This window comes from Mesocricetus auratus, unplaced genomic scaffold (assembly GCF_017639785.1).
Source record: "Mesocricetus auratus isolate SY011 unplaced genomic scaffold, BCM_Maur_2.0 Super-Scaffold_100042, whole genome shotgun sequence".
Lineage (NCBI taxonomy): Eukaryota > Metazoa > Chordata > Mammalia > Rodentia > Cricetidae > Mesocricetus > Mesocricetus auratus.
In genome coordinates, this window is record NW_024429219.1 from 6702623 (window position 1) to 6727710 (window position 25088).

At 48.9% G+C, this 25088-nt stretch overlaps 1 protein-coding gene and 1 pseudogene across 4 annotated transcripts in view; one reads left to right on the forward strand and one right to left on the reverse strand.

The window, feature by feature from the left end:
• Clstn1 (calsyntenin 1) overlaps window positions 1-25088 on the reverse strand; it is a 67021-nt gene that overhangs the window by 35203 nt on the left and 6730 nt on the right. The gene's annotated exons all lie outside the window — the stretch shown is intronic.
• On the forward strand, window positions 1828-9281 carry LOC106021880 (annotated as a pseudogene).

The following is a 25088-nucleotide window of genomic DNA, read 5'->3' on the forward strand; positions in this document are numbered from 1 at the left end:
CTCCGCTTTCCAAATTGCTGGGATTACAGTTGTACACCACTGAGTCACACCCCAACCTTTCATTTTACCAGGCAAACTATTAGTTTGGCTTGCAATTAATAGTAACATCTGATACTAACTTATATTAATACTTTGTTTTACCAATAAAATTACAAGCATAATATGATAAAAATTGAATTTTATTCTAATGTTTGAGTCCATAAAACTCCTAGCTTAAGATGAGAACACCGCATTGTTTTTTCCCAACACAACAGAATGCAAAACTATTAAGCAAAGCCAAGTGCAGGGCGCCTGCCATGTCCTAACAGTGGACAGATGGGTTGCTACCTTAATGGAAAGGCTGCAGGGGAAAATGGTTAACAAGTTTCAGACTAGAAAATAACTTGGTGGTGATTAATTCCACCACCATCCCAGCATTCCTATTTTATAATTCAGCATTTCTCAATTGCTCCTCTAAGCTGGCCTATAATGAGAGGTAGGGCCATTTCCAGAGACTGAACTTTTCAATAATTAATGAATGATATTTTTAATATTTCATCATATTCAATTTGCATTATAAAACATTTATAGAAACAAGTGACTGATGTTTCTGCAATCATTCTCTCTCCAAAACCACCAGAAGATTATGGGCTGTAGGTCCAGAACCAAATCCCATCAGCCATAACACAGACCCACACACTACAGGTTGCAAATCCAGAAATGCATCAGCTATGACACAGTTCCATACACTGTGGGCAGCAAGGCCAGGAACACACCAGCCACGACACACACTGCGGGCAGCAAGGCCAGGAACACACTAGCCACGACACACACTGCGGGCAGCAAGACCAGGAACACACTAGCCACGACACAGTTCAAACACTGTGGGCAGCAAGGCCAGGAAGACACCAGCCACGACGCAGTTCACACACTGTGGGCAGCAAGGCCAGGAACACACCAGCCACGACGCCGTCCTACACCCCACTCACTCCACTGTACGCCAGAGCATCAAAGCCAGCTACGTACAAACAGCAGAGCTAGCAATCAAACCTGTAAGTGTAGGGGTTTTCTGGAGCTACTTTCAGACAAAAACAATGTGTGTGATTTCAGATTTTAATCATTAGGAACTTGTTTTTAAAAATCAATGAAGAGGCTGGAGAGATGGCTCAGTGGTTAAGAGCACCGACTGCTCTTCCGGAGGACCTGGGTTCAATTCCCAGCACCCACATGGCAGCTCACAACTGTCTGTAACTCCAAGATCTGACACCCTCACACAGACATACATGCAGGCAAAACATGCACCAATGCACATAAAATAACAATAAATCAGTATGAACAGTGAACCTCTGGGTTAATTTCAAATATGAAAGTTGTGTCCCAGGCACACCCCAATCCTGTGGGCAAACGAAGGCTACTCTCCTGCCTCAGTTACAGAAGCAAGAGGTGTTGGCAGGTCAGTTTGGGATCCCCGTACTACAGAGCTCCTGCCTCAGACTTTTCTTCTGCTTCACATCTAAGTAGAAACCCAGTATTTGCAAGTAAGACTTTGACTTATGCTTCCTATTTCCAAATACCTAGGCTGGCCATACTGCACATTTCAAGAATCTGTAATGAATGCACTGACTACAAATTGAACCTGTAAAACCTGAGACAGACTGAATTTTGCTTCATCAAAACACCCTGCAATCCTGGGATACTGCCACCAGGTGGCAGCAGGTGCTTGGGTGTGCATGCTTCAAATTACATTTTGATTTAAAAAAAAAAAAAAAAAGGTTCTCTGCTCCTCCCTGTTCTAGAGACAGCGGCCCGCATCTCTTAGTGCAGTGCCAGCCTCATTCCTGAGACACAATGGTGAAAGTCGGAGCAAACGGATTTGGCCGTACTGGACGCCTGGTTACCGGGGCTGCCTTCACTTCTGGCAAAGTGGACATTGTTGCCATCAATGACCCCCTTCATTGACCTCAACTACATGGTCTACATGTTCCAGTATGACTCTACCCATGACAAACTCAAAGGCACAGTCAAGGCTGAGAATGGGAAGCTTGTCATCAACGGGAAGGCCATCACCATCTTCCAGGAGCAAGATCTCACCAATGTCAAATGGGGTGATGCTGGCACCGAGTATGTCGTGGAGTCTACTGGTATCTTCACCATCATGAAGAAGGCTGGGGCCCACTTGAAAGGTGGGGCCAAGGGGGTCATTATCTCCGTCCCTCTCTGCCCCCATGTTTGTGATAGGTGTGAACCATTACAAGCACAGGTCCCTCAAGATTGCCAGCAATGCGTCCTGCACCACAAACTGCTTAGCCCTCTTGGCCAAGGTTATCCATGACAACCTAGTTATTGTGGAAGGACTCATGATCATAGTCCATGCCATCATGGCCACCCAGAAGACTGTGGATGGCCCCTCCAGGAAGTTGTGGTGTGATGGCCGTGGGGCTGCCCAGAACATCATCCCTGCATCCACTGGTGCTGCCAAGGCTGTGGGCAAGGTCATCCCAGAGCTGAACGGGAGGCTCACGGGCATGGCCTTCCGTGTTCCTACCCCCAACGTGTCCGTCGTGGATCTGACATGTCGCCTGGAGAAAGCTGCCAAGTATGAAGACATCAAGAAGGTGGTGAAGCCAGGCGGTGGTGGCACATGCCTTTAATCCCAGCACTCGGGAGGCAGAGGCAGGTGGATCTCTGTGAGTTCCAGGCCAGCCTGGTCTACTGAGAAAGTTCCAGGACAGCCTCCAAAACAATACAGAGAAACCGTGTCTCAAAAAAGAAGAAGGAGGAGGAGAAGGAGGAGGAGGAGGAGGAGGAGGAGGAAGAAGAAGAAGAAGAAGAAGAAGAAGAAGAAGAAGAAGAAGAAGAAGAAGAAGAAGAAGAAGAAGAAGAAGAAGGTGGAGCAGGCGTCCGAGGGCCCACTGAAGGGCATCCTGGGCTACACCGAGGACCAGGTTGTCTCCTGCAACTTCAACAGTGACTCCCATTCTTCCACCTTTGATGCTGGGGCCGGCATTGCTCTCAATGACAACTTTGTAAAGCTCATTTCCTGGTATGACAATGAATTCGGCTACAGCAACAGAGTGGTGGACCTCATGGCTTACATGGCCTCCGAGGAGAAAGAAACCCACCCTGGACCATCCACCCCCAGCAAAGACTCGAGCAAGAGAGAGGCCCTGGCTGCTGAGCAGTCCCTGTCCAACAACCCCACACTGATCCCTCACTGTTTCCATCCCAGACCCCAGTATAAAATAAGGAGGGGCTTACGAGCCCTGCTCTCTGGAATACCATCAATAAAGTTCACTGTACCCATTAAAAAAATAACCTCTACATAATGTGAAAGCCACAAAGAATAAATAAAAAGTTAAAATAAAAAAATAACCTCTAGTTCACCCCCTGGTTACTAAGGTGTAGCAACAGCTCCCGATTAAGACATTGGGTGTGGCAAGTGCAGCTGTTTTAAATCCCTAATTAGTCACATGCCCACCCACTTCTGCAAACTCAGGAGGCAGAGGCAAGAGGATCACAAGATCGAGGTCAGTCAGCCTGGACGACACAGTGAGTTCCAGGCCAGCAAGAGCACAGTGAGACTTGTCAAAAATAAATCAGTAAACGGGAGAGGCCGGAGAGATGGCCCAGGAGTCAGGAGCCTTTGCTGAGGACCCGGGTCTGGTTCTCAGCACCCACACGGTGGCTCAAAGCCACCCATAGCTTCAGTTCCAGGACCGACACCCTTTCTGACCTCTGTGTGAACACCAGGCACACACATGGTACACAGAATCATGCAAGCAACACTCATTCACAAAGAATAAAATACAATCCAGAACACTGAACAGGTTGGGACAGTCTGGATGCTCTAACTTGCTCACCAACCTGAGGTGCTATTGGGAGGTGGTGGAACCTTTGGGAGGTAGGACCAGATGAAGGAAGTTAGGCCACTTGGGGGTGTGGCCAGGATAGGGGGCCACGCCCTCTCTCTCCTGTGCACTATCTCCTCTCTCTGCTTCCCATCACTGAGAGGCCTCCGTTACACACACCATGCTCTGGTGTACGTGTCTCCACAGGCCCAGAACAAAGAGCTGACAGACCACAGGCTGCAGCCGACACACCCTTCCTCCTTTAAGGTGATTTTCTCATGCATTTTTCACAGCAACAGAAAGCTGACAGGAAGACATCTGCATAGCTGCAAACTGGAAATGCAGAAGGTGCGCTCTCAGGGCTGGAGACTCACCAATGACTCACCATTAAGAGCAGGAACTGCTTTTGCAGAGGACCTGGGTTTGGTTCCCAGCACTTATGCCAAGCAGCTCACAAGTCTGAATTCCAGTTCCAGGGTGATCCGACACCTCTGGCTCCCATGGGCACCTGTACTCATGTGTGCATACTCACACACATACTCATAATTTAAAATAAAAAATAAGTTGGGCAGTGGTGGCACACGCCTTTAATCCCAGCACTCGGGAAGCAGAGGCAGGCGGATCTCTGTGAGTTCAAGGATGGCCTGTTTTAAAGAACAAGTTCCAGGACAGTCAGGACTGTTATACAGTGTTATACAGAGAAACATTGCCTTGAAAAAGCACAGATAGATAGACAGACAGACAGACAGACAGACAAGGGACACAAGCCAGCTGCCGAGCCCGACAGCCTGACTTTCTGCCCAGGAACCACAGCAGCAGAGAACCGACTCGAGCCTCTGATGGTCATGTTGTCCTCTGACCTCCACATGTACACTGTGGTACACACAAACACACACACACACACATGCCGGTAATAATATTAACAATAAAATGTAAAACTAAAAGGCACACCCTCAGACTGAGTACTGTCTCCAATGACCAGGTCTGTTCAGCTCAGCCCATGTGTGGTCCTTCTAACGTCACAGGCCTCTAACTTCTCAGATCTGTGAGTTCCAAGCAATCTCCTGCCTCCTGTGCAGCAGGCAGGCTGTGGGGCTCTCAGGACACCCGGGCAGAACACAAACATGAAACCACATCTGCACTCCAAAACTCTTCAGTTCTGCTGACAGTGCCCTCCAAGTGTGGCTGGTAGTGAGCCAGCGCTGAGTGAGGCCAGCTTCATAATGAGGACCAACATGCCAAGGCAGCCGCCGACGCCAATGTGCCCACTCCCCTGCCAAAGGTCAAGCGAGAGCAATGCAAGTCATTGCTTCCCAGAGCTTCTCAGAGCCAGTCGAGAGTCTGAGGAACTGTAATTCCACCAGGCATCTGGACCCAGAAGTAAAAAGAGACCTCTAAACACATGTTCACACACACAAAGAAAGGACCACCGAGTCACTGAGTCAAAGTTCATATAAACTAGACATGGTGACAAACAACTTCAACCCCAGCACTTGGGAGACAGAGGCGGGTGGGTCTCTGTGGGTCTGAGACCAGCCTGGTCAACACAGTGAGCTACATAGTGAACACTGGGATTAAATGCGCATGCCCCACCCCATGCCTGACCTACAGTAAAGTTTTAAAAAGAGCAAGAGGGCAGAAGAGGCAGGAGGCCTGGAATAGGAATGAATGAGGTTACTGTGCAAACTCAGCTCTGCCTGGCAGAACTGCATGGGGTGGGCTGGGGAGGGGCAAAAGGGACTTTCTTTAGTTTCTTTCTTTTTGCAGACGTGGTTTGGTACCCAGGGCCTCACACGTGCTAGGCAAGTGTTGGGCGTGCATGACTGAACCATCTCACTTAGGTAACACCATAAACCTCCAAAGGCTGTAAGCCAGATCAATGTCTCAGAGTAGCTGTGAAGGCAGGACCAGACTTTTTTGGTTTTTCAAGACAAGATTTTCTCTATGTAACAGCCCTGGCTGTCCTGGAACTCACTCTGTAGACCAGGCTGGCCTCAAACTCACAGAGATCCAACTGCCTCCGCCTCCCAAATGCTGGGATTAAAGGTATGTGCCACCAAGGCCTCTGGGCAGGACCACACTTCTTTGGCCTTCTCCCAGGCTGGGGGACATGCCCAGGGCCACCCCTCAGTTAGCAATTCCTGAAACTCTCATTAGCACGGCTCATGCTAAAGTGAACCCCCAGACGCAAATCTTCAGAACAGTGGTTCTCAACGCCCCCCACAGTGGTTGCTTATCCAATGATGACATTACGATTTGGAAGAGTAGCAAGATTACAGCTATAAGTAAGAAAAGAAAATAACGTTGTGGTTGGGGTCATCACAACGTGAGGAACTGTATTAAAGGATCACGGCATTAGGGAGGCTGAGAACCGATGCTCTGGAGGAACTCTTATTCTCTTTATTCAACAAAGGAAGAGCGTGTCGCGCACGGTGACAGTGCTGAAGTTAAACCCTGCTAAGCGTCAAACCGAAGAACCCGTACTGCTCCTCATCTGCTCCCAGGCACAGGCTCGGTCAACACATCAGCTCTCTCTGACTCTGTTAGACGCTTTCAAATTATTCAGAGTGACTTCCCCCCAGCACTAAACACTGCGGCTGGGGAAGCAGCTCTGCATGTCACACTTTTGGCCTCTGTGGGCACCAGCACACGCCTGGTGCACTTATTACACACACGCAGGCGAAACATTCATAAAATGAAAACAGACAAACGTGAAAAAGAAAGGAGCTAACTAATTAAACACACAGGGCTAGCCCCTAGCATCTTCCCTGGTTAAATCAACCACAGTTTGTCTCCAGCTGGTGTCAAAAGTTCTCTAGGGCAAATCCCAGCCCTGTTCCCCAGAGAGGTGACATGGATCTACATCATTAAGAGCAATGTTTTCCACATTAAAATCACTTGTACACCTTAAAACATCCACCTGTGTCATTTATGAGTGTAAAATCGGTGCGGATTGTAGCAATAAGGACACGAAATGTACAATAAAGTCTTAAACCAGGCAAATCTGCACTTGGTTTTCTTAGTAAACAGCAGAGAAGGGGCTGGGAGACGGTTCCGTGGTCAAAGCACTTGTCATACAGGCATGAGGCATGGAGTTCAGGTCCCCAGCAACCAGATAAAAAGCAGGACAGAGCCACCTGCACCCCAGCCCTGGGAGGTGCAGACAAGGGATCCCTGGGTCCTAAGAGGCTCAATTTTCTACAAGATGATAGTAACTTTAAACAGAGCAGAGTCAGATCTGGCCCTTTAGGGGCTCACGGGCTTGAATCCTATCACCAGGGGTTGGTTGACTCTGTGACAGACTGGCTCACAGGGACAGAAAGAGTTGCACTGTGTCCCTCGTGTCAGGAAACGGCACTGCAAGGGAGAGCACGGAGACTGGAGTACGCGTGTGCGCGCATGCGCGCGCAATGCTAGCGCGAGTCCCCGGGACTCGAGGGTGATGAGGACAGAAGCAAGGAGTGCCCCGCCTGGCCCTGCAGTTTGCCAGGGCTGAGGGGCAGGAGACGAGACGCAGAGACATGGCAGGGGAAGATGGGAAACAAGGAGCTGAATTCAGCCTAGGCTCGTGCGGCACGCAGCCAGGGAGGCGGCGGAACTGGAGGGATGGCTCAGCGGCTCAAACAGTTGTGTGCAGACCCAAGTTCACAGCGTAGACCAGGCTGGCCCTGAACACACAGAGCTCTGCCTGCCTCTGCCTCTCAGATGCTGGGGTTGAAAGCACGTGCCACCACGCCCGGCTTCACACGCTCTCTTTCAGTGCTTACAGTGTGGTGAGATCGTGGACGGACACCGGCCTCTATCCCAGGAGACAACAATGGCAGCAGCAGCAGCAGAAGTTGCCCATTAGCTCAATTTTCTATCACTGAGATAGAAAATTCCTATCTTCACAAAAGGTCGCGTTCAGTTTTCCAAAGCGCCTTCCTATCACATGCGCACACGTTTCCAGGGGCACGGAAGCCATCTCAGTGACATTAACTGAAGATGTTATGTTTCTAACCTAACTCCATTTCTCTCAATATTAGATTCGTCCAATTAAAAAGCAGGGCAGGAGGCCACTCAAACCATCTGATGGCCTGCGTCCCTGTGTCTCCTGAGCTTCCCACAAAGCCCACCATGTCCTGAGGACTCTTCAATCTCTTCAGTGTGCTGCAGCGGGTGGGGCGCCCAGCAGAGGAAACTCTTACCCTGCTCTGGCTGCAGCTGGACCAAGCACTGCAAAGAAAACAAAGATCCCTGACCCAGTCTCCAGAAGCGGCCAAAGGTGACAGGCGGGAGTGCAGGGAAGGCCGGTCCTAAGTATTGAGGGAATCAGAAATCTCCCTCTGAGTTTGGCTGTAGGCTGGGACAGCCCAGGTAAAGGTGCCCCTGGGGTCACAGGAGTCCTTGGCCTTGGCTCTCCTTGTGTCCTGGGGATGGGGGGGGGGACTCGAGCAGAGATTCAGGGGCCACAGTCTGAGCTAATCTCTAGGAACCACAGAACAGGCTCTCATCTGAGAAGGTACATAAGATATTGCCTGGTGTTTGCAGGTCACATCCAGGGCAACTGGGATGTCTCTGACTCAGGTGGGCGGAGTCCAGCTTCCTCTAAGCTCTCCTCCAGCCTGCCTCAGGCAGTGACTGTTCACTGTATCTGCTGAGAAAAGGAGTCAAGGAGGCTGGCGTGGAGGCCAGAACGGCTCTGCTCGGGTGTCTGCCTCTGGAGCTAGCAAAGAGCCGCCCTGGAAAACCCTCACTCCTGAGGAAGAGGGCAGGACACCCCACACCTCAGAGAGCAAAGAGCCGCCCTGGAAAACCCTCACTCCTGAGGAAGAGGGCAGGACACCCCACACCTCAGAGAGCAAAGAGCCGCCCTGGAAAACCCTCACTCCTGAGGAAGAGGGCAGGACACCCCACACCTCAGAGAGCAAAGAGCCGCCCTGGAAAACCCTCACTCCTGAGGAAGAGGGCAGGACACCCCACACCTCAGAGAGCAAAGAGCCGCCCTGGAAAACCCTCACTCCTGAGGAAGAGGGCAGAACACCCCACACCTCAGAGAGCAAAGAGCCGCCCTGGAAAACCCTCACTCCTGAGGAAGAGGGCAGGACACCCCACACCTCAGAGAGCAAAGAGCCGCCCTGGAAAACCCTCACTCCTGAGGAAGAGGGCAGGACACCCCACACCTCAGAGAGCAAAGAGCCGCCCTGGAAAACCCTCACTCCTGAGGAAGAGGGCAGGACACTCCACACCTCAGAGAGCAAAGAGCCGCCCTGGAAAACCCTCACTCCTGAGGAAGAGGGCAGAACACCCCACACCTCAGAGAGCAAAGAGCCGCCCTGGAAAACCCTCACTCCTGAGGAAGAGGGCAGGACACCCCATACCTCAGAGAGCAAAGAGCTGCCCTGGAAAACCCTCACTCCTGAGGAAGAGGGCAGGACACCCCACACCTCAGAGAGCAAAGAGCTGCCCTGCTAGGGACACACAGAGTGGCAGGTGCCCCGCCTGGGACAGCTCCCGACCCAACCCTGGAGGCTCCTTTCTGCGCTTTAGGGCAGGCCAGGGTTTCCAATGCAAACCCCGCAACCAGGCCATGTTTCCAAATGTCCGAACTGCTTCCTCAGAACATTATCTGTCCCAGCTTTCCATCCCCTGGCTACCCGGTGCCCAGGCCAGCCGGGCCACATACTCATTTGACTGGGATGCCAATGGTGCTGATGAACTAAGGGACCTATCTTGCAAAGAGTTTCAACGAGTTCACGTGAGAGTTCAAACCACAGCAGGGGGCGTGTACTCCACAACCTGGTGGATGGAAGAGCAGGGCCCTTCAAACAGCCTATCATCCGGCATGTGTCCGGCCACTTCCATCAGACAGCCACCATATGAACTATTCAGACTACGCATGTCTGTGCAGCTGCCTTTTCTTTTCGGAGAGAGGATCTCACTTTGTAGCCCAGCCTGACCTGGAGTTTTTACTATGCAGACCAGGCTGGCTTCAAACTCACAGAGATCCTTCTGCCTCTGCCTCCCGAGTGCTGGGATCAATGGTATGCACCACTGTATCTGTCTATAAGCAGCTTCCTTTTTCTTGTATTTTTTAACTTTTTTTTTAATGTGTATGAGTGTTTTACCTGCACGTATGGATGTGTACCATGTGCATGCCTGGTGCCCTTGGAGGTCAGAAGAGGGCATCAGATCCCCTGGAACTGGAGTTACAGAAGATGGCTGTGAGCTACCATGTGGGTACTGGAAACCAAACCCAGGTTCTCTGCAAAAGCAGCTCCTAACTGCTGAGCCATCTCTCCAGCAACTACGTGCAGTTTTCTGCAGGACTGAACGCACAGCACATGGGAGCAGGATCCCCGACAGTAACTGCACAGGAGCAGCTCGGTGGTGTTGGGTGGGCTCAAGCTCTTACCAACAGCCGGCGATTACGGTGCTGACTACAAACCTAGTTGCTCCTCAGAGCACAGGCTAGGAGCCCCTTCCATTTCCTGCCTTGCTGTTATCAGAAAACGCAGGCCAGGCTTGCCCTTTCCCAGCTCCATCATCATTGTCACACGTGTCTTGGATTTAATTAGGGCAGGGCCCTGTCTTGAGTCAGTAGCTAGCAGTCCAGCAGCATTCCCAAGTCCTGCCTGTGTGTTCTGAGTCTCCTGACCTTCACACACAATGGAAAACTTTATCACACATGGTTCCAAAAAGGCCACACGGTATTTGAAAACCTGCTGACATTCATTATCGATGCAAAACCCTTCCCAGCTGCTTCCCTTGGTTCTGTCAAAGGCTGGTGATGACCGTCTATAAATGCGTAAGTCCTGCTCAGGAAAACCAGCATTCTGTCCTAATTCCTGGCTTTTCTCTTTGTTACCCATGCTCCTTCCTACGATACAAATGGCAACAAGACCGATGCTCTGACAAGTCCTCGTATTATTTACAAAATAAGAGTCGACACTCTTACGGTGAACAGAAAAGGACACTGCCCACACACCCAGCGCGCTCACTTTTACTGGGCAGCACAGAAGGTAAAGATGAGACACCTAGACTCCCGGGTAGGGAGAACACGAAGAAGAAACGGACTCACTTTGCCCGAGTTATTCTGGGTGTTCCAAATCCCAGGACACCAAGCTATGCCACCGCTGCTCCTCAAGGGAACGACCCTGCTCACAAAGATGAAACCGCACAGCCAGAGGGAGGGGGTATCCATCTGACAGGCGTTGCTGCAGAGGAACCATGTCCTAGGCTGGTTCCCGTGCCTTCAGGAAACTGCCAGAGCCAGCGACGGGATTGCCATGAACCTTCCAAAGGCTCTGTCCTCACTGGGCTCTCTCCAACCTATTATTTGTCAAATTGGAGCCAACAAGAAGCCAGAATGGATGGATGGAATGTGTGGTGATTAATCAGCAAATTCGAGGGAGGGTCACAGGCAGCAGCAAGATGAATGAAATGAGGAGAGACAAAGGCTGCCCCAGAACAAAGCGCCCTGCTGAGAGGAAGGCTGAGCACAGAAGGGTTAGCTGGCCATACCAGGACCGTCCCTGCTAGGGACCTCCACTGAACCTGAAAGGTGACATCCACAGAGAGATGAAATCAGGCTAGCTGGAGGGAACTTGAGAAACAAAGTCACATGAAGGGCAGCTAAGGAGACAGAGGGTGCTTGGTTTGGAGACGTCAAAAGCTGACCTGCTGGGAAAGGGAAGGGCAAAGGTTCCCTTTGTGGGCACTTCTGCCACGGCTGGAGACGGCTCAGTGCTCAAGGGCACTCGAGTTCAGTATCCAGCAGCCACACGAGGCAGCTCACAACCGCTGTAACTTCAGCTCCTTAGGATCCAGTGCCCTCTTCTGGCCTCCTCCAGTACCCACATGCACATGGTACACACACACACATACATACACACACATACATACACACACACACATGTACACACACATACACATGTACACACACATACATACACACATATACACACATACACACATATACACACATACACACATATACACACATACACACATATACACACATACACACATATATATACACACATAAACACATATATATACACACATACAAATACACACACATACATACACACATACACACATATACACACGTACACATATACACACATAAACACATACATATACACACATACACACATACACACATACAAATACACACACATACATATACACATATACATACACATACACACATATACACACATACATACACACATACACACACATACATACATACATGCACACATGTACACACATACAAACACACATACAGATTTTTTCAAAATCTTGAGAAAACAAAGAAAAAAGAAAAAAATGTTTCTGCCACTGCTGGCACTTTCTCAATAAACTAACAAACACAGCACCATTCCTAGTGTCAAAGAACCGAAAAAATGTAGTCAAATAAATATGAATCCTCACAGCAGCTCTGTAGAAAATATAACAGATGAGTGGACAAGGCGTGACTTACTCTTTATTGCTATTCTCTCAAGATCCTCCTTTCCGTCAACATGAGATAGCATGGGAGCCTGTTAACCGCCCTAACGACCTGAGGGATGAGATGTGGAGATGGGAAAGGAACATCGGCCACCTCCGTCCTGTGCAGATACAGGCTCATGTGCATTTTAGAGTCCCAGTGAAGTTTAAAAACAAAACGAAAAACCCAAAACATAAAAACACACAGGACCGGCACGTGATGGGCTTTGCGTCTAAGCTCGTGCCGGCGCAGTCTATGCTTACTTACATAGTGACAAGACCGCCTTAGCCACACGCTCCTTGTCATCCCGCTCATCACTAAACAACACATGACTATATTAGAAAAGAAAAACAAGATCTAAGCCAGGGCCAGCAACACAAGCCTACAGTTCCTACAGCTCAGCAGCCAGAGGCTGGGGGATCATCTGAGCCTGAGAATCTAAGACCAGCCTCGTGAGTACCCTGAACAAAACAGAGGGAGCCCCTAAAGCTGTGGTTCTCAACCTGTGGGGCACTACCCCACAATGGCTGCATATCAGGTATTTTTATAGCACAGTGGCAAGAGTACTGCTATAAAGAAGCAATTAAATGATTTTATGGTTGGGGGGTCACCACAACATGAAGAACTGCAAAGGCTTGCAGCCTTAGGAAGGTTGCGAACCACTACAAAGCAATAAAATTATATAAAAGCAGTTATTTAAGCGGGGCAGTGATGGCGCACACCTTTAATCCCAGTACTTCTGAGGCGGAGGTAGGCAGATCTCTGCGTTCAAGGTCAGCCTGGTCTACAGAGTCAGTTTCAGGACAGTTAGGGCTACATAGAAAAACCCTGTCTCAAACAAAACAAAACAAAAGTAGTTATTTAGGAACCAAAATAAAATTAGGACTATCATCAGCAAACCAACAGAAAACTCACAATCAAAGCTGGTTCTTTGAAAAGATGGAAAAAGATAAACCTCGAGCCAGGCTAAGAAAAAGATTCCTGATGGTATCAGAAATGAAAGAGAAGGGGCTGGAGAGATGGCTCAGAGGTTAAGAGCACTGGCTGCTCTTCCAGAGGACCTGAGTTCAATTCCCAGCACCTACATCACAGTTACACTGTCCAGGGACTGTAAAACCCTCTCACAAACACCAATACACATAAAATACAAATAAATAATTTTTTAAAAGAAGAATAAAGGAAGCCGGGCGGTGGTGGTGCACACCTTTAATCCCAGCACTCGGGAGGCAGAGGCAGGTGGATCTCTGTGAGTGTGAGACCAGGACAGAGAAACCCTGTCTCAAAAGACAAACAAACAAATAAAAACAGAATACAGGAATAACCCAAACAATTCCATGCGCACAATTTGGTGAACTAAATGAAACAGATCAATTCCTTGAAAGGCAAAGTCTGCCAAAACTCACACAATAAAGATGCACAAGGCAAACAGATGACAAAGGAGGAAAATCCGATGGTTTGTACACAGCGATAAGCTGCTAAAACTCACAACTCTGCCCTGCAAAAAGACACAGGAAGATAGTACGACAAGCTACAGGCCAGCAAAGCACATCTGTGAAATATGTTCTTCATAAAGGACTGTCACCCAAGAGATGCAACAGACTCATGTCTCCGTGAACAGCCAAGTGCAGCTGGCCATGATGTACACCTTTAATCCCAGGACTAGGGAGACAGAGGTGGGAGGATCTGTGAGTTCAAGGCCAGCCTATTCTACAGAGGTAGTTCCAGGGCAGCCAGGGCTATTCAGTGAGACCCTGTGTCTGGATGTCTGGATGGACGGAAGGATGGACAGGCGGACGGACAAGCCAGGTGCACCTGTAGCCAGAGCTCCTCAAGACACTGAGGTAGAAGGATCATCAAGCTCACAAGTTTGAGACCAGCCTGGGCAACAAAATAAAGGCCTCACCTCAAAGGGAAGCAGGGGTGAGAGCATGAGAGAGGACAGCTCTTCGAGAAAATGAACACTCTTAGTGCGGGCAAAGACCTGACCCACCCGAATCTTCCAGAGATGGCAAGGTGAGTGTGTGAACAGATGTTCCCATGCTGTCTTCAGGAAACTGCCCATCTGAATGACAGTGAGACACCAGCTATTCGAACAGTCCAAACACAGAACACCGAAGACATCAAATCCTGGGGCAGATACAGACAGAGATTCTCCAACACTGTGGGTGGGAAGGCAAAACGCTACAGACATCCAGAAAGACACTGGCAGTTGGAGACAAGAGATGCCTTACCTACTGTTTCTGGTATCTGCCCACATGAACTCAAACACCAGGACCTTATTTTCAAGACTTTTGTCATCTGCACACATGTATGTGAGTTTACATGCACCATAAGCATGCAGGAGTCAGTGGAGACCAAGAGAGGGAGTCAGATCTCCTGAAACTGGAGTTGTGAGCCATGTGTGGGTACTGGAAATGGAACCCCAGGTCTATAGCAAGAGCAGCGCTCTAAACCTCTGGGTCATTTCTCCGGCCACCTCCACCGTTCATTCTTCTCCTGAGCTACAAAAACCACTGGAAGTACTTCCCCTTTGGTAAAATGTGTGTCACGTGATGTTTTACTCTTTTGGCTCTTTAGTCTTTTGGGGGAGTCCACCACCCAGCTCCCAATTAAATCACACGGAGGATCATTCTTAGTTATGAATACCTTAGCTTGGCTTGTTTCTTGCCAGCTTTTCTTAACTTACATTATCCCATCTATCTTTGGCCTCGGAACTTTTATCTTTCTCTATTCCTGTGTACCTTTTCTTTTCTCCTTACTGAGTCTGGCTGTGTAGGGGGGTGGCTGGGTGGCTGCCCCTGAAGCCCTCCCCCTTCCTCTCTTGTTCCCAGATCTTCTTCTCCCAGATCCCTTCCCATATTTATCCTCTCTGCCTGCCAGCCCCGCCTATTTCTCCAGCCTAGCTATTGGTCGTTCAGCTCTTTATCAGAGCATCAGGTGTTTTAGACAGGCAAAGCAACACAGCCTCACAGAGTTAAGCAAATGCAACGCACCTTAAAATAATATTCCCCACCGTGTAAGCAACAGGGTTTTTGAAGTTCCTTTTACTTCTAGGATTCTAGTACCATGAGTCAGAGGCTGAGGGTTTGGTTTTTGTTTGTTTGTTTTAGATAATAGTAATTTTTTAAGCTTAAGGGTTTTAAGTACCTAACATCCTAATGCAACACAATCCAAAGCACCACAGTCCGTTTAAGTGGCCAAGCAAGTTGCCAGCTTTCCAAGTAAAGGGCTCTCACACAAAGGGGAGAGAAGACTGGAGTGGAGCACTAGTCAGGCGAGCCAGACGCAGGCAATGTTGTCTAAGCAAAAACAAGTCACGGGTCTTGTCAAGGCTAAGGCCAAAACAAAATGCCCAGAGCTAGTAGTTCACGGCCTTTCCCGTGAGCACCCAGGCAGGCTCCTGAGGACGGAACTGTCCCCGGGGAAAGCCAGATGCTGAGAAATCCCAGCAGATTTCTCAGAAAATAAAGCAAAGAGCAAACACAGGCTCCATTCATCACAGTGGCTGCTTTACAATGAAAAGCACCCACTTAAAGGCTTCCAGAGGGCTGTCTTGGGCAGTGAACTAAGGTGATAATTTGTTATTGTTAACTAAGGTTCAAAACAGGAGGCTAACTCAGTATTCTTGAGAGGTTCAATCCCCAATGTCAAGGCTTCCCAAGAGAAAGGGAAGTGCATTGGAGAAACTCGGTCTTCTTACAGAGGACCCAGGTTTAGTTCCCAGCACCCACATGGTGGTCACTACCTTCTGTAATTATGTTCCAGAGGGCCCGGCAACGCCCTCTTCTGGCCTCTATAGGCATTACATACATACATACATACATACATACATGCATGCATGCATGCATGCATGCATGCATACATACAAAACACCTACCTATAAAATAAAAATTAATAGATCCTAATAGATGAAGGTAGGAAAGACAGGAATTCATGAATTCAAGGTCATCCTCAAGTCTACAATTTAGTTTGAGGTCAGCATTGGCTTCATGAGATCTACAATCCAACTCATAAGCACGGTGCCATCCCATCTGTGAGAGTTCACTGAGGCATGGTGGCATGAATTATGCCACAAGCAATGTCAGGGCTGAGAGTCAGAACTCCGCTCTCTTCTCCACTACAGGGGGCCCCTCGTGGCTAATGGGGGGGGAGGGCACAGTAAGAGGAGGCCAGCCAGCTAAAGCCTCTGTGCCACAGAAAAGCCTCTGCAGCCTCCGCCCTGCACTGTCAACTAGCATTTAGAGGCAAATTACAGGTGACTTACCCCAGAGTGACAGCTGCTGGAGCGTGCCCTGGGCAGTACGCTCCTGGCTCTTGGGGGGGAGGGTCTCCTTGGTCTTTTCGGGAGGTCTATACCTTTGCATCTGTGTGAGGCTGAACTTCCCTCAACTGTTCCAAACAGAACGCACTGGATATAGAATTCAGTGCACTTCATAGTCAGAGGCCAGAAAACAACCGGGACCTCTCCCCTGACTAAATGTGAATTGCTTCGTTTTGGGTGCTGGGCATCCAAGGACTCCTGCATGTTAGCAGGCGGTTTCTCCTTCTACATCTGAGTCAACCCCGGCCCTCTAAACTCTTTTTGTTTCAGAAAAAAATTAATGTGTTAAATGACCGTGTCGTGGGGGTTATTGTTACTCTCTGAAATAACTATCAATTTGCTTAATTGGTCTTACTTTTGATTCCTTCTTTTTTCCTTTTCCTTGGTTTTTTGAGACAGGCTGTGTAGCCCTGGCTGTCCTGGAACTCGCTCTGTAGTCCAGGCTGGCCTTAAACTCTCAGAGACCCACCTGCCTCTGCCTCTGCTGGGATTAAAGGCGTGCGCCACCACCAGCCTTACCTTTGAATTCTAAAGTAGTAAATATGCACAGAAACAAAACCATGTTAAATTTTGGGAACCAAGTTCCTTAAAATCTTCAATTAAAGTCAGTAATGGCCTGGAGTGTATTCCTAGCACTAGGAAGGTCAGCTGTTAATGGTCACAGAGACCAACTTGAGCCATATGAGACAGGGTCTCAAAACATAACCACACCAAGTTCTGAGGAGGGGGGTTATAAGACCTCACAGTGCTGAACCCTGAAGTCGCAGGCTCTGCACATCCCCAGGGTGATTATTACGCATGTGGTTTGGTCTGGTGTGGTACCAGGTCTACCCGGTCTGGTCTCAAACTCCTGGGCTGAAATGATCCCCCTTGCCTCAGTCTCTGAAGTGCCAGAACTACAGGCTTTCCCACCACACCTAACTCTGGCTCAAACAGCAAAACGAGCCGCCCGTCGCTGCCTCCCAAGTGCTAGGTTAAAGAGGGAGCCACGGTGTCCTGCACCTCATCGTGTTTTCAGGACGCATGGAGCCCCAGGTTAGATCCCAGCACGACATAAAACCCTCAAAAAGACACTGTAAGCCCAGCACCAGGGAAGAAGAGGCAGGAAGACCAGGGGTTCAAGGCCATCCTCAACTACACCCTAAGTTCAAGACCAGCCTTGGACACAGACTCTGTCTCCAAAAAAGGTACAAATTATGTAAAACACACTCTAAAACATTTTTTTAAGCCAGGTGGTAGTGGCCTTTAATCCTAGCACTTGGGAGGCAGAGGCAGGTGGATCTCTGTGAGTTTGAGGTCTACAAACTGAATTCCAGGATCCAGAGAAACCCTATCTCAAAAAAATGAAAACAAAATTTTTTTAGATCTTCTGGAATTGGAGTTACAGACAGCTGTGAGCTGCTATGTGGGTTCTGGGAATCAAGCCTGCATCCTCTGGAAGAGAAGCCAGTGCTCTTAACCCCTGAGCCATCTCTCCAGCCCACGCTTTAAGTTGTTTGTGAAGGTTTATTTTTATTTTATTCGCATGTGTCTTGCCTGCATGTACCTCTGAGTAGCACAGGCATGCGGTGCCTGCAGAGGGTGCTGGATCCCCTGAAACTGGAGCTGCACACAGTTCTTAGCACAGAGTGGGTCCTGGGAACTAAGCTCAGGTCCTTCTGCAGCAAGAGCATGTCAGTGTGCACGTGTGCACGGTTCATGTCTGAGTGTGGGCATATGCGTGCCACGGTCCATGTGTGGTCACAGCCCGTGTGTGGTCAGGGCAGAGTCTGTGGGGCTGCAGCTGCTTCTCTCCTTGCAGCGTCATGTGAAGAGTTGGGGATCCTTCCGGAATCAGAATCCGCTCACCAGGCATCCACACCAAGCCCTTAGCCTGCCGAGCTACCTGGCTGCATCTAAAACACACTTTTAATCTTTACTTCTACAAAAGGGGGAGTCTGATTCTTACAGATTAAGCAATTCTGAAAACCCAAGAGCCAGTTTGGAACAGCCATTGTTAAGTCAAATTCTTTAATACCGATGATTGGGTACATTTGACCAGTTACTGCTGCGTATAATGTACATTAGTAACTATTTCCTGAAAGGCAAGTGAAGTGGCCCCTGGCCTACGATGCCAGCACTGGCCAAGTGGCTGACAGCCTGGGCTCTATACAGCGAGTCAGGAGGGGTCACAGAGTCCCTGTGGCGGGCTGAACCGGGGGTTCTTCCTCTGTCTCTCGCCATCTCCCTCCTTGAGACCACAACTGACAGGCTATCGTCCCGCCTTCCATCCACCCCTGTGCAGTCACTCAAAACTCACAGAGCTGGGACTCTCCCTCCACCTTCTCAGCTCTTCCCCCATCCCCCACCCCCATCATCCCCTGTGACGGGAGTTACCACCGTGATTGCCCATGTGGTGGTGTCTGTGTGTGACTTCAATGTTTTCCCACAAATCTAGCCCACTACAGGCTGAGTACATTTCAGTGGTCACTTAGGAAACTCCAAGGGTTTCTTTCTAATGTTTCCAGGGAGAAAATAGAATTTGGGTTTCAAGTTGCTGTCCTCACAGATCAACAAACGACTGAACGAGTGACCTGGGTCATCTTAGAATCACACGGAACTGTGGTCCCAGGAAACAGGCCAGAACAAAGCTGGCTCTCAGCAGAGGGCGGGGCACTAAGGGTCGGTTTACAGCAACAGAATCAGATCAAGGAGAAATAAAATACGCTCCCAGCATCCAGGAGGAAAGATTTCAATCAGTGCCAGACTAGACATGGCTTAACTTTGTCAACATCCGGTTATTCCAGCCAAGGTCTCATCACTGCCCTCTGCCCTGACTGCCTCAGTTTACCAGCCTGTACTCAGAATTCTAACGCACAAAAAAATTCAATAGGCTTGTAGTTCCAGTTTCTCAAGAGGCTCAGGCAGGAGGATTGCTTGGGCCTAAGAGTTCAAGTTCAACCTCAGGCAACACAGTGAGACTCCATCTTAAAATAAAGTCAGGACTATTGGACTGGGTGCCTAGGGCATCCAATTCCTGGAACTGGAATTACAGATGGTTGTGAGTCTCCATGTGGGTGCTGGAAATTGAACCTGGGACCTCTATAAGAGCAATAAATACTCTTAACCACGAACCACCTCTCCAGCCCCACTTTTTTTTATAGTGGTAAGAAGTTTGACACTTTTTCTTTATGACAGGGTTTCTCTGTATTGTTTTGGAGGCTGTCTTGGAACTGGCTCTGTAGACCAGGCTGGCCTCGAACTCACAGAGATCTGCCTTCCTCTGCCTCCCGAGTGCTGGGATTAAAGGTGTGCACCACCAACACCACCAATACCACCGCCCAGGAAGTTTAACACTTTTAAAAATAGTCAGGATAGTTTTGTGTTTTAAATGGTCAATAAACTCAACAAGTTAAATGAGCAACTATGTATCACTGACCACTAAAACAAATATTGATACTACAGCCTTGTTATTAAAGTCTCAGAAGGGGAGTCCTGCAGGGCTGGGGACAGCCCAATGGTAGTGTGGTTACCTAATACATCCCAAGCCAAATTTAATCCCCAGAAAATGAGGGGACAGAAAGGAAAGGAGGGGAGAGGAAGGGAGGGAAGGGGAAAGAAAAACAGAAGAGGAGTAAAGAAGGGGGGGTCAGAAGGGATCAGGAGGGAGGGCAACAGAGAGAGGGGGGGAGGAGGAAGAGGGAAAAGGAAAGAAAATGCATCCCAATGATGGAGTTAAAAGACGTGTTGGGAGGGGTGGTTGGAGCAGAGTTTCTGTGTAGTTCTGGCTGTCCTGGAACTGGCTTTATAAATCAGGCTTTGAATTCAGAGATCCGCCTGCCCCAGCCTCCCCAGTTTCAGGATTAAAGACATGAGCCTCAAGGCCTAATGAAGTTTTTTTTTAATAATTTATAAACTTTATTTTGTGTGCATTGGTATGAAGATGTCAGATCCCCTGGAACTGGAGTTGTGGGTGTGATGGGGGAAGTCCTGTACATTTGTCAATAAAGTACTGTTGAGCCAATAGGAATCTAGATGGGTGGGACTAGGAGTCCAGGAGGATTCTGGGAAGGAGAAACACAAGAGAGTCAACATGTAACGCCATGGGGTAGCAGCCCGGAACTATTCTCCAGTAAGAGACATACTTAGATTAACGATTATGGGGTAATTACTTAAAGCAGAGCTAGCCAGTAAGAGACAAGCAAGGCCAACAGCTTCATAATTAATATAGCCTCCTGTGTGTTTATTTGGGACTGATGCGGATCTGGAACCAGGCGGGCGGGAAGGCTCCTCTCAAGGAAAGCTTCTCTTAACATGGGTGCCTGGGATTGAACCTGGGTCCTCTGGAAGAGCAGCCAGTGCTCTTAACCTCTAAGCCATCTTTCCAGTCCTGACTTAAAAGAGGCTTAAATATAACCAATTCACACATAAATGGCATTTAGGGCTTGTTTTCATATTATGTGTGCATACACAGGAGTATGGGAGCATCCAATGGCAGTATGTGGAGGTTATTAGTATTCAGGCATCTGTACTGGCCTGTCCTTGGGGTTCTGACAGGATACGCCCTCAGCTGCAGCCACTAAGAGCACCACCTGTGCACATTCACTATGTTCCCTTTTAAAGGGCCCTGCCCATCTCCCATCCTCATCTCTCCCTCCCTCCTCCCTCCCTCTCTCTCTCCCCTCTCTTCTGCTGCCACTGTCCCGAGGCTGGTCTCCCCCGCTCCCCTTTCCCCTTTTTTTATGATCCCTTTCCCTAATAATAATAATTTTTTTAAAACCCTCTGCTTGAACCCTGTCTCGTGGCATCTTTCTGTCGAGCATTGCTTTTCTCAAGTTACAACAGAGGCCAGAGAACAACTTTCAGAACTTGGTTCTCTCCTTCCACCACCTCTCTGGTCTCCAGGCTTGTGTGGAGGTTGCCTTTACCTGCTGAGCGGTCTTGCTAGCCTAACAGTTAAGGTTTTTGCTTTTGCATTCTACTTTAATATTATTTTATTTTACATGTGTGACATTTGCCTGTATGAATGTGTGCACCCCTGGAGCTGGAGTTATGCATGGCCATGAGCTGCCATGTTAGCACTGGGAACCAAACCTGGGTCCTCTGCAAGAACAGCCAATGCTCTTAGCCCCTGAGCCATCTCTCCAGCCCCTGAATTCTGTTTTGCAATACTGGGGATCAAGTTCAGGCCCTCACACACACACAGCATGTGTTCTAGCACAAAGCCACACTTGTAGCCACAATGTTTATCTTATTTTTATGTGTGTATGTGTATGCCACATGTGTGCCTGTGCCTGAGGGAGGTCAGAAGAGGGCATCTAATCACCTGAAGCTGGTGGTTGTGAGCTGCCTGGTAAGAATGCTGAGAAACGAGCCAGGCGTTGATGGCGCACACCTTTAATCCCAGCACTTGGGAGGCAGAGACAGGCAGATCTCTGTGAGTTCGAGACCAGCCTGGTCTACAGAATGAGTTCCAGGACAGTCTGCAAAACAATACAGAGAAACCCTGTCTCGAAAAACCAAAAAAAAAAAAAAAAAAAAAAAAAAAAAGAATGCTGAGAAACGAAATCAGCTTCGCTGGAGGAGCAGCAGAAAGGCATCTTCACTGCCAACCACACGTCCGGCCCCAGGGTGTTTATTTATTTGAGACTTTGAAGTACAGCCAAAGCATCCTAGTTACTCCAGGGCTAAGCAAGAGCAGGCACCTATACACTGGGCACAGCCTTTTTAAAATCTTGCCAAGCGAAGACGCTTTACTTGGGAATCACACACAAGTGTCGGTGGCTATTTACAGAATCTCATAAGGTCAACCCTTACCAACTCAGGGCTTATAATTCACTCTGAGGATTTCCGAGCTATCCTGCCATTAATGCAGAGCCGTAACTGGGGGCTCAGGCACAAAGCCGCCAGCCCCCACCGCCAGACCCCACCCCACTGTTCTTGCACGAATTTTACCCAGAGGAGACCAGGAAAAAATTAGAGACAAGGCAGCAGCTCACTGTTCTTTCTTTGATAAACGTTTGAAATGCATGGCAGGAAAACAGGATTAGCTGTGAATTTTAATTACTGTCATCCTAGGTGCTAATCCCATATGCAATTTGAAACTGGCAGGAATTAGCCATCTTACTCAAAGGTAAACACAATCTGTTTGACACAGGGTTTTAATCCCCCAAATCACCCATCAACCCTGCCTGCTCTCACTGTCTCTGGTGAACTTAGAATGACATGTCTCTGGCAAGGTGGTATGCACACAAAGAAGGGGCAGCCTGCATCCCGAGGCTACTAATGAATAAAAGACCAGAGTTTCCCCACAGGGCTGGAGGGGAGCATCAGCTGGGAAGCTACGAAGTGGCTGGTTCAGCTGAAAGGCTGAGGCAGGAGGATTGCTCAAAGTTAAAGGCCAGTCTGGGTGATACACACACACTTGACCTATAGCGTACTTGCCTAGCATGTAGGAATACGAAGGGTGGGCATCTCTCTCTCTCTCTCTTTCTTTCTCTCTCTCTCTCTCTCTCTCTCTCTCTCTCTCTCTCTCTCTCTCTCTCTCTCTCTCTCTGTGTGTGTGTGTGTGTGTGTGCGCGCGCTAGAGTGACCATGTGCCTGTGCTATCCCCAACACCCACAGCTGGGCATGGTAGCACATGCCTGTGGTCCCTGAGCCCGAGGTATAGGCAGAAGGATAGGAAGTTCAAAGATGAGCTGGAGACTAGTCTAGGCTACAAGAGACCCTGTCTTGGAATATTGTTAAGTATTGGGAAGAACTTAGAATAAATATTTCTTTTCTTTCATCTTAAGGAAGTATAGAGGATGACATTTATTCTTACTAAGTTTTAAAGCACATTTGACTCTAAGAATACGTCTCTGAAAGTTTTGTGCTAGGGTTAAAGACTGGGTAAATAACGGCCACTAAAGAATAAAATCAAAGGACCAGACAAAATAATTGTCTCCTAAAACCCCAGTCTTCGAATGGCACAACAAAAATACAATGAATTTGCAACTGTCATTTTCTAAGCCAGCGGCAGCCTAGGAACTGATGTGTCATTTCCGACCCCTTCATGAAGCTCAGCTCTGCTCGGGAGCCTAGCCCCACATTCTGCAGTGTCCCTCAGCTCTGCTCAGGAGCCTAGCCCCACATTCTGCAGTGTCCCTCAGCTCTGCTCGGGAGCCTAGCCCCACATTCTGCAGTGTCCCTCAGCTCTGCTCGGGAGCCTAGCCCCACATTCTACACTGTCCCTCACATGAGCTGGCTCCATCTCAGATCACCAAACATGAGAACCTGGTAGATACTGGGCCACAAAATGTTGTGGGCCTCAGAGTGCAAAGTGACAAAGAGAGCCTCAGGCTGAGATGACGCCAAGATAGGGGAGATAGGACCCAGTCCAGAGCAAAGCAGAAGAGAGAGAGAGGCTTTGTATCCAGAGCCCCAAGGTCCGCACAAGCCTGTCTGGGGGGGGGGGGAGCAGGCTGCAAAGCAAAGGGCAGCATCTTCAAAGTCCTCCCAACTGTGTTCAAAACCCCGGGACACAGATACCAAGGAAGGAACTGGTTAGGCGAAGCGTTCCTGTGCCCTATGGGCATAGGTGGCGCATGCCTTTAATCCCAGCATGTCTGTGAGTTCAAGGCCAGCCTGGTCTACAGAGCGTGTTCCAGAACAGGCTCCAAAGCAATACAGAGAAACCCTGTCGAAGGGAGGGAGGAAGGAAGGAAGGAAGGAAGGAAGGAAGGAAGGAAGGAAGGAAGGAAGGAAGGAAGGAAACAGCAAAACCTACAACTTAACAGACAACTGGGAATGTCTTGTTTGAGTAGAAAAAAATGCTCCCTTGAGTGACTGTGGAGGCCGCAGGATGTCACAGCCTCTGAGGTTAAACACAAGGTTAAAAGAAAAGTAGCCAGGTGTGGTGGCACAAGCCTGTAATCTCACTGCTGGACAGTAGGATCTGAGAATCCATGTCACAGCCTCAGCTATGCATGAGTTCAAGCTAGCCTGGGCTACATGAGACTCTGATGGAAAAACAATTATCCTAAGACCCAGAAATGCCACTCCTAAGTATATACTCAAGAGATCTTAAGACGCATCCTCACAAAATCTTGTTCATAGTATAAAAAAAAGGTACCAAACGCCTACCAGCTGGTGAGTAAACAAGATGTAGCCAATGGCCAAAACTCGAATGAAGTTCTGACACATGCTAGGGTACTGATAAATCCTGAAAATATACTATGTGGCCGAGTGCACTCCGGAGGCAAGAGTTGGAGGCCAGCCTGGTCTACAGAGTGAGTTCCAGGACACCCAGGGCTACACAGGGAAACCCTGTCTCAGAAAAGGAAAAAAAAAGAAAATGGAAGATGGAGGAAATAGAGAAAGATACCAGACACCAACCTCTGATGCACACAGACTTTACGGCATGTGAATTCTATCTCCACCGGACTGTTGCAAAGGGAGTGTTTGTGTAGCTCAGTGGTAGAGCACTTCCCCACTAGGTTCCATGACA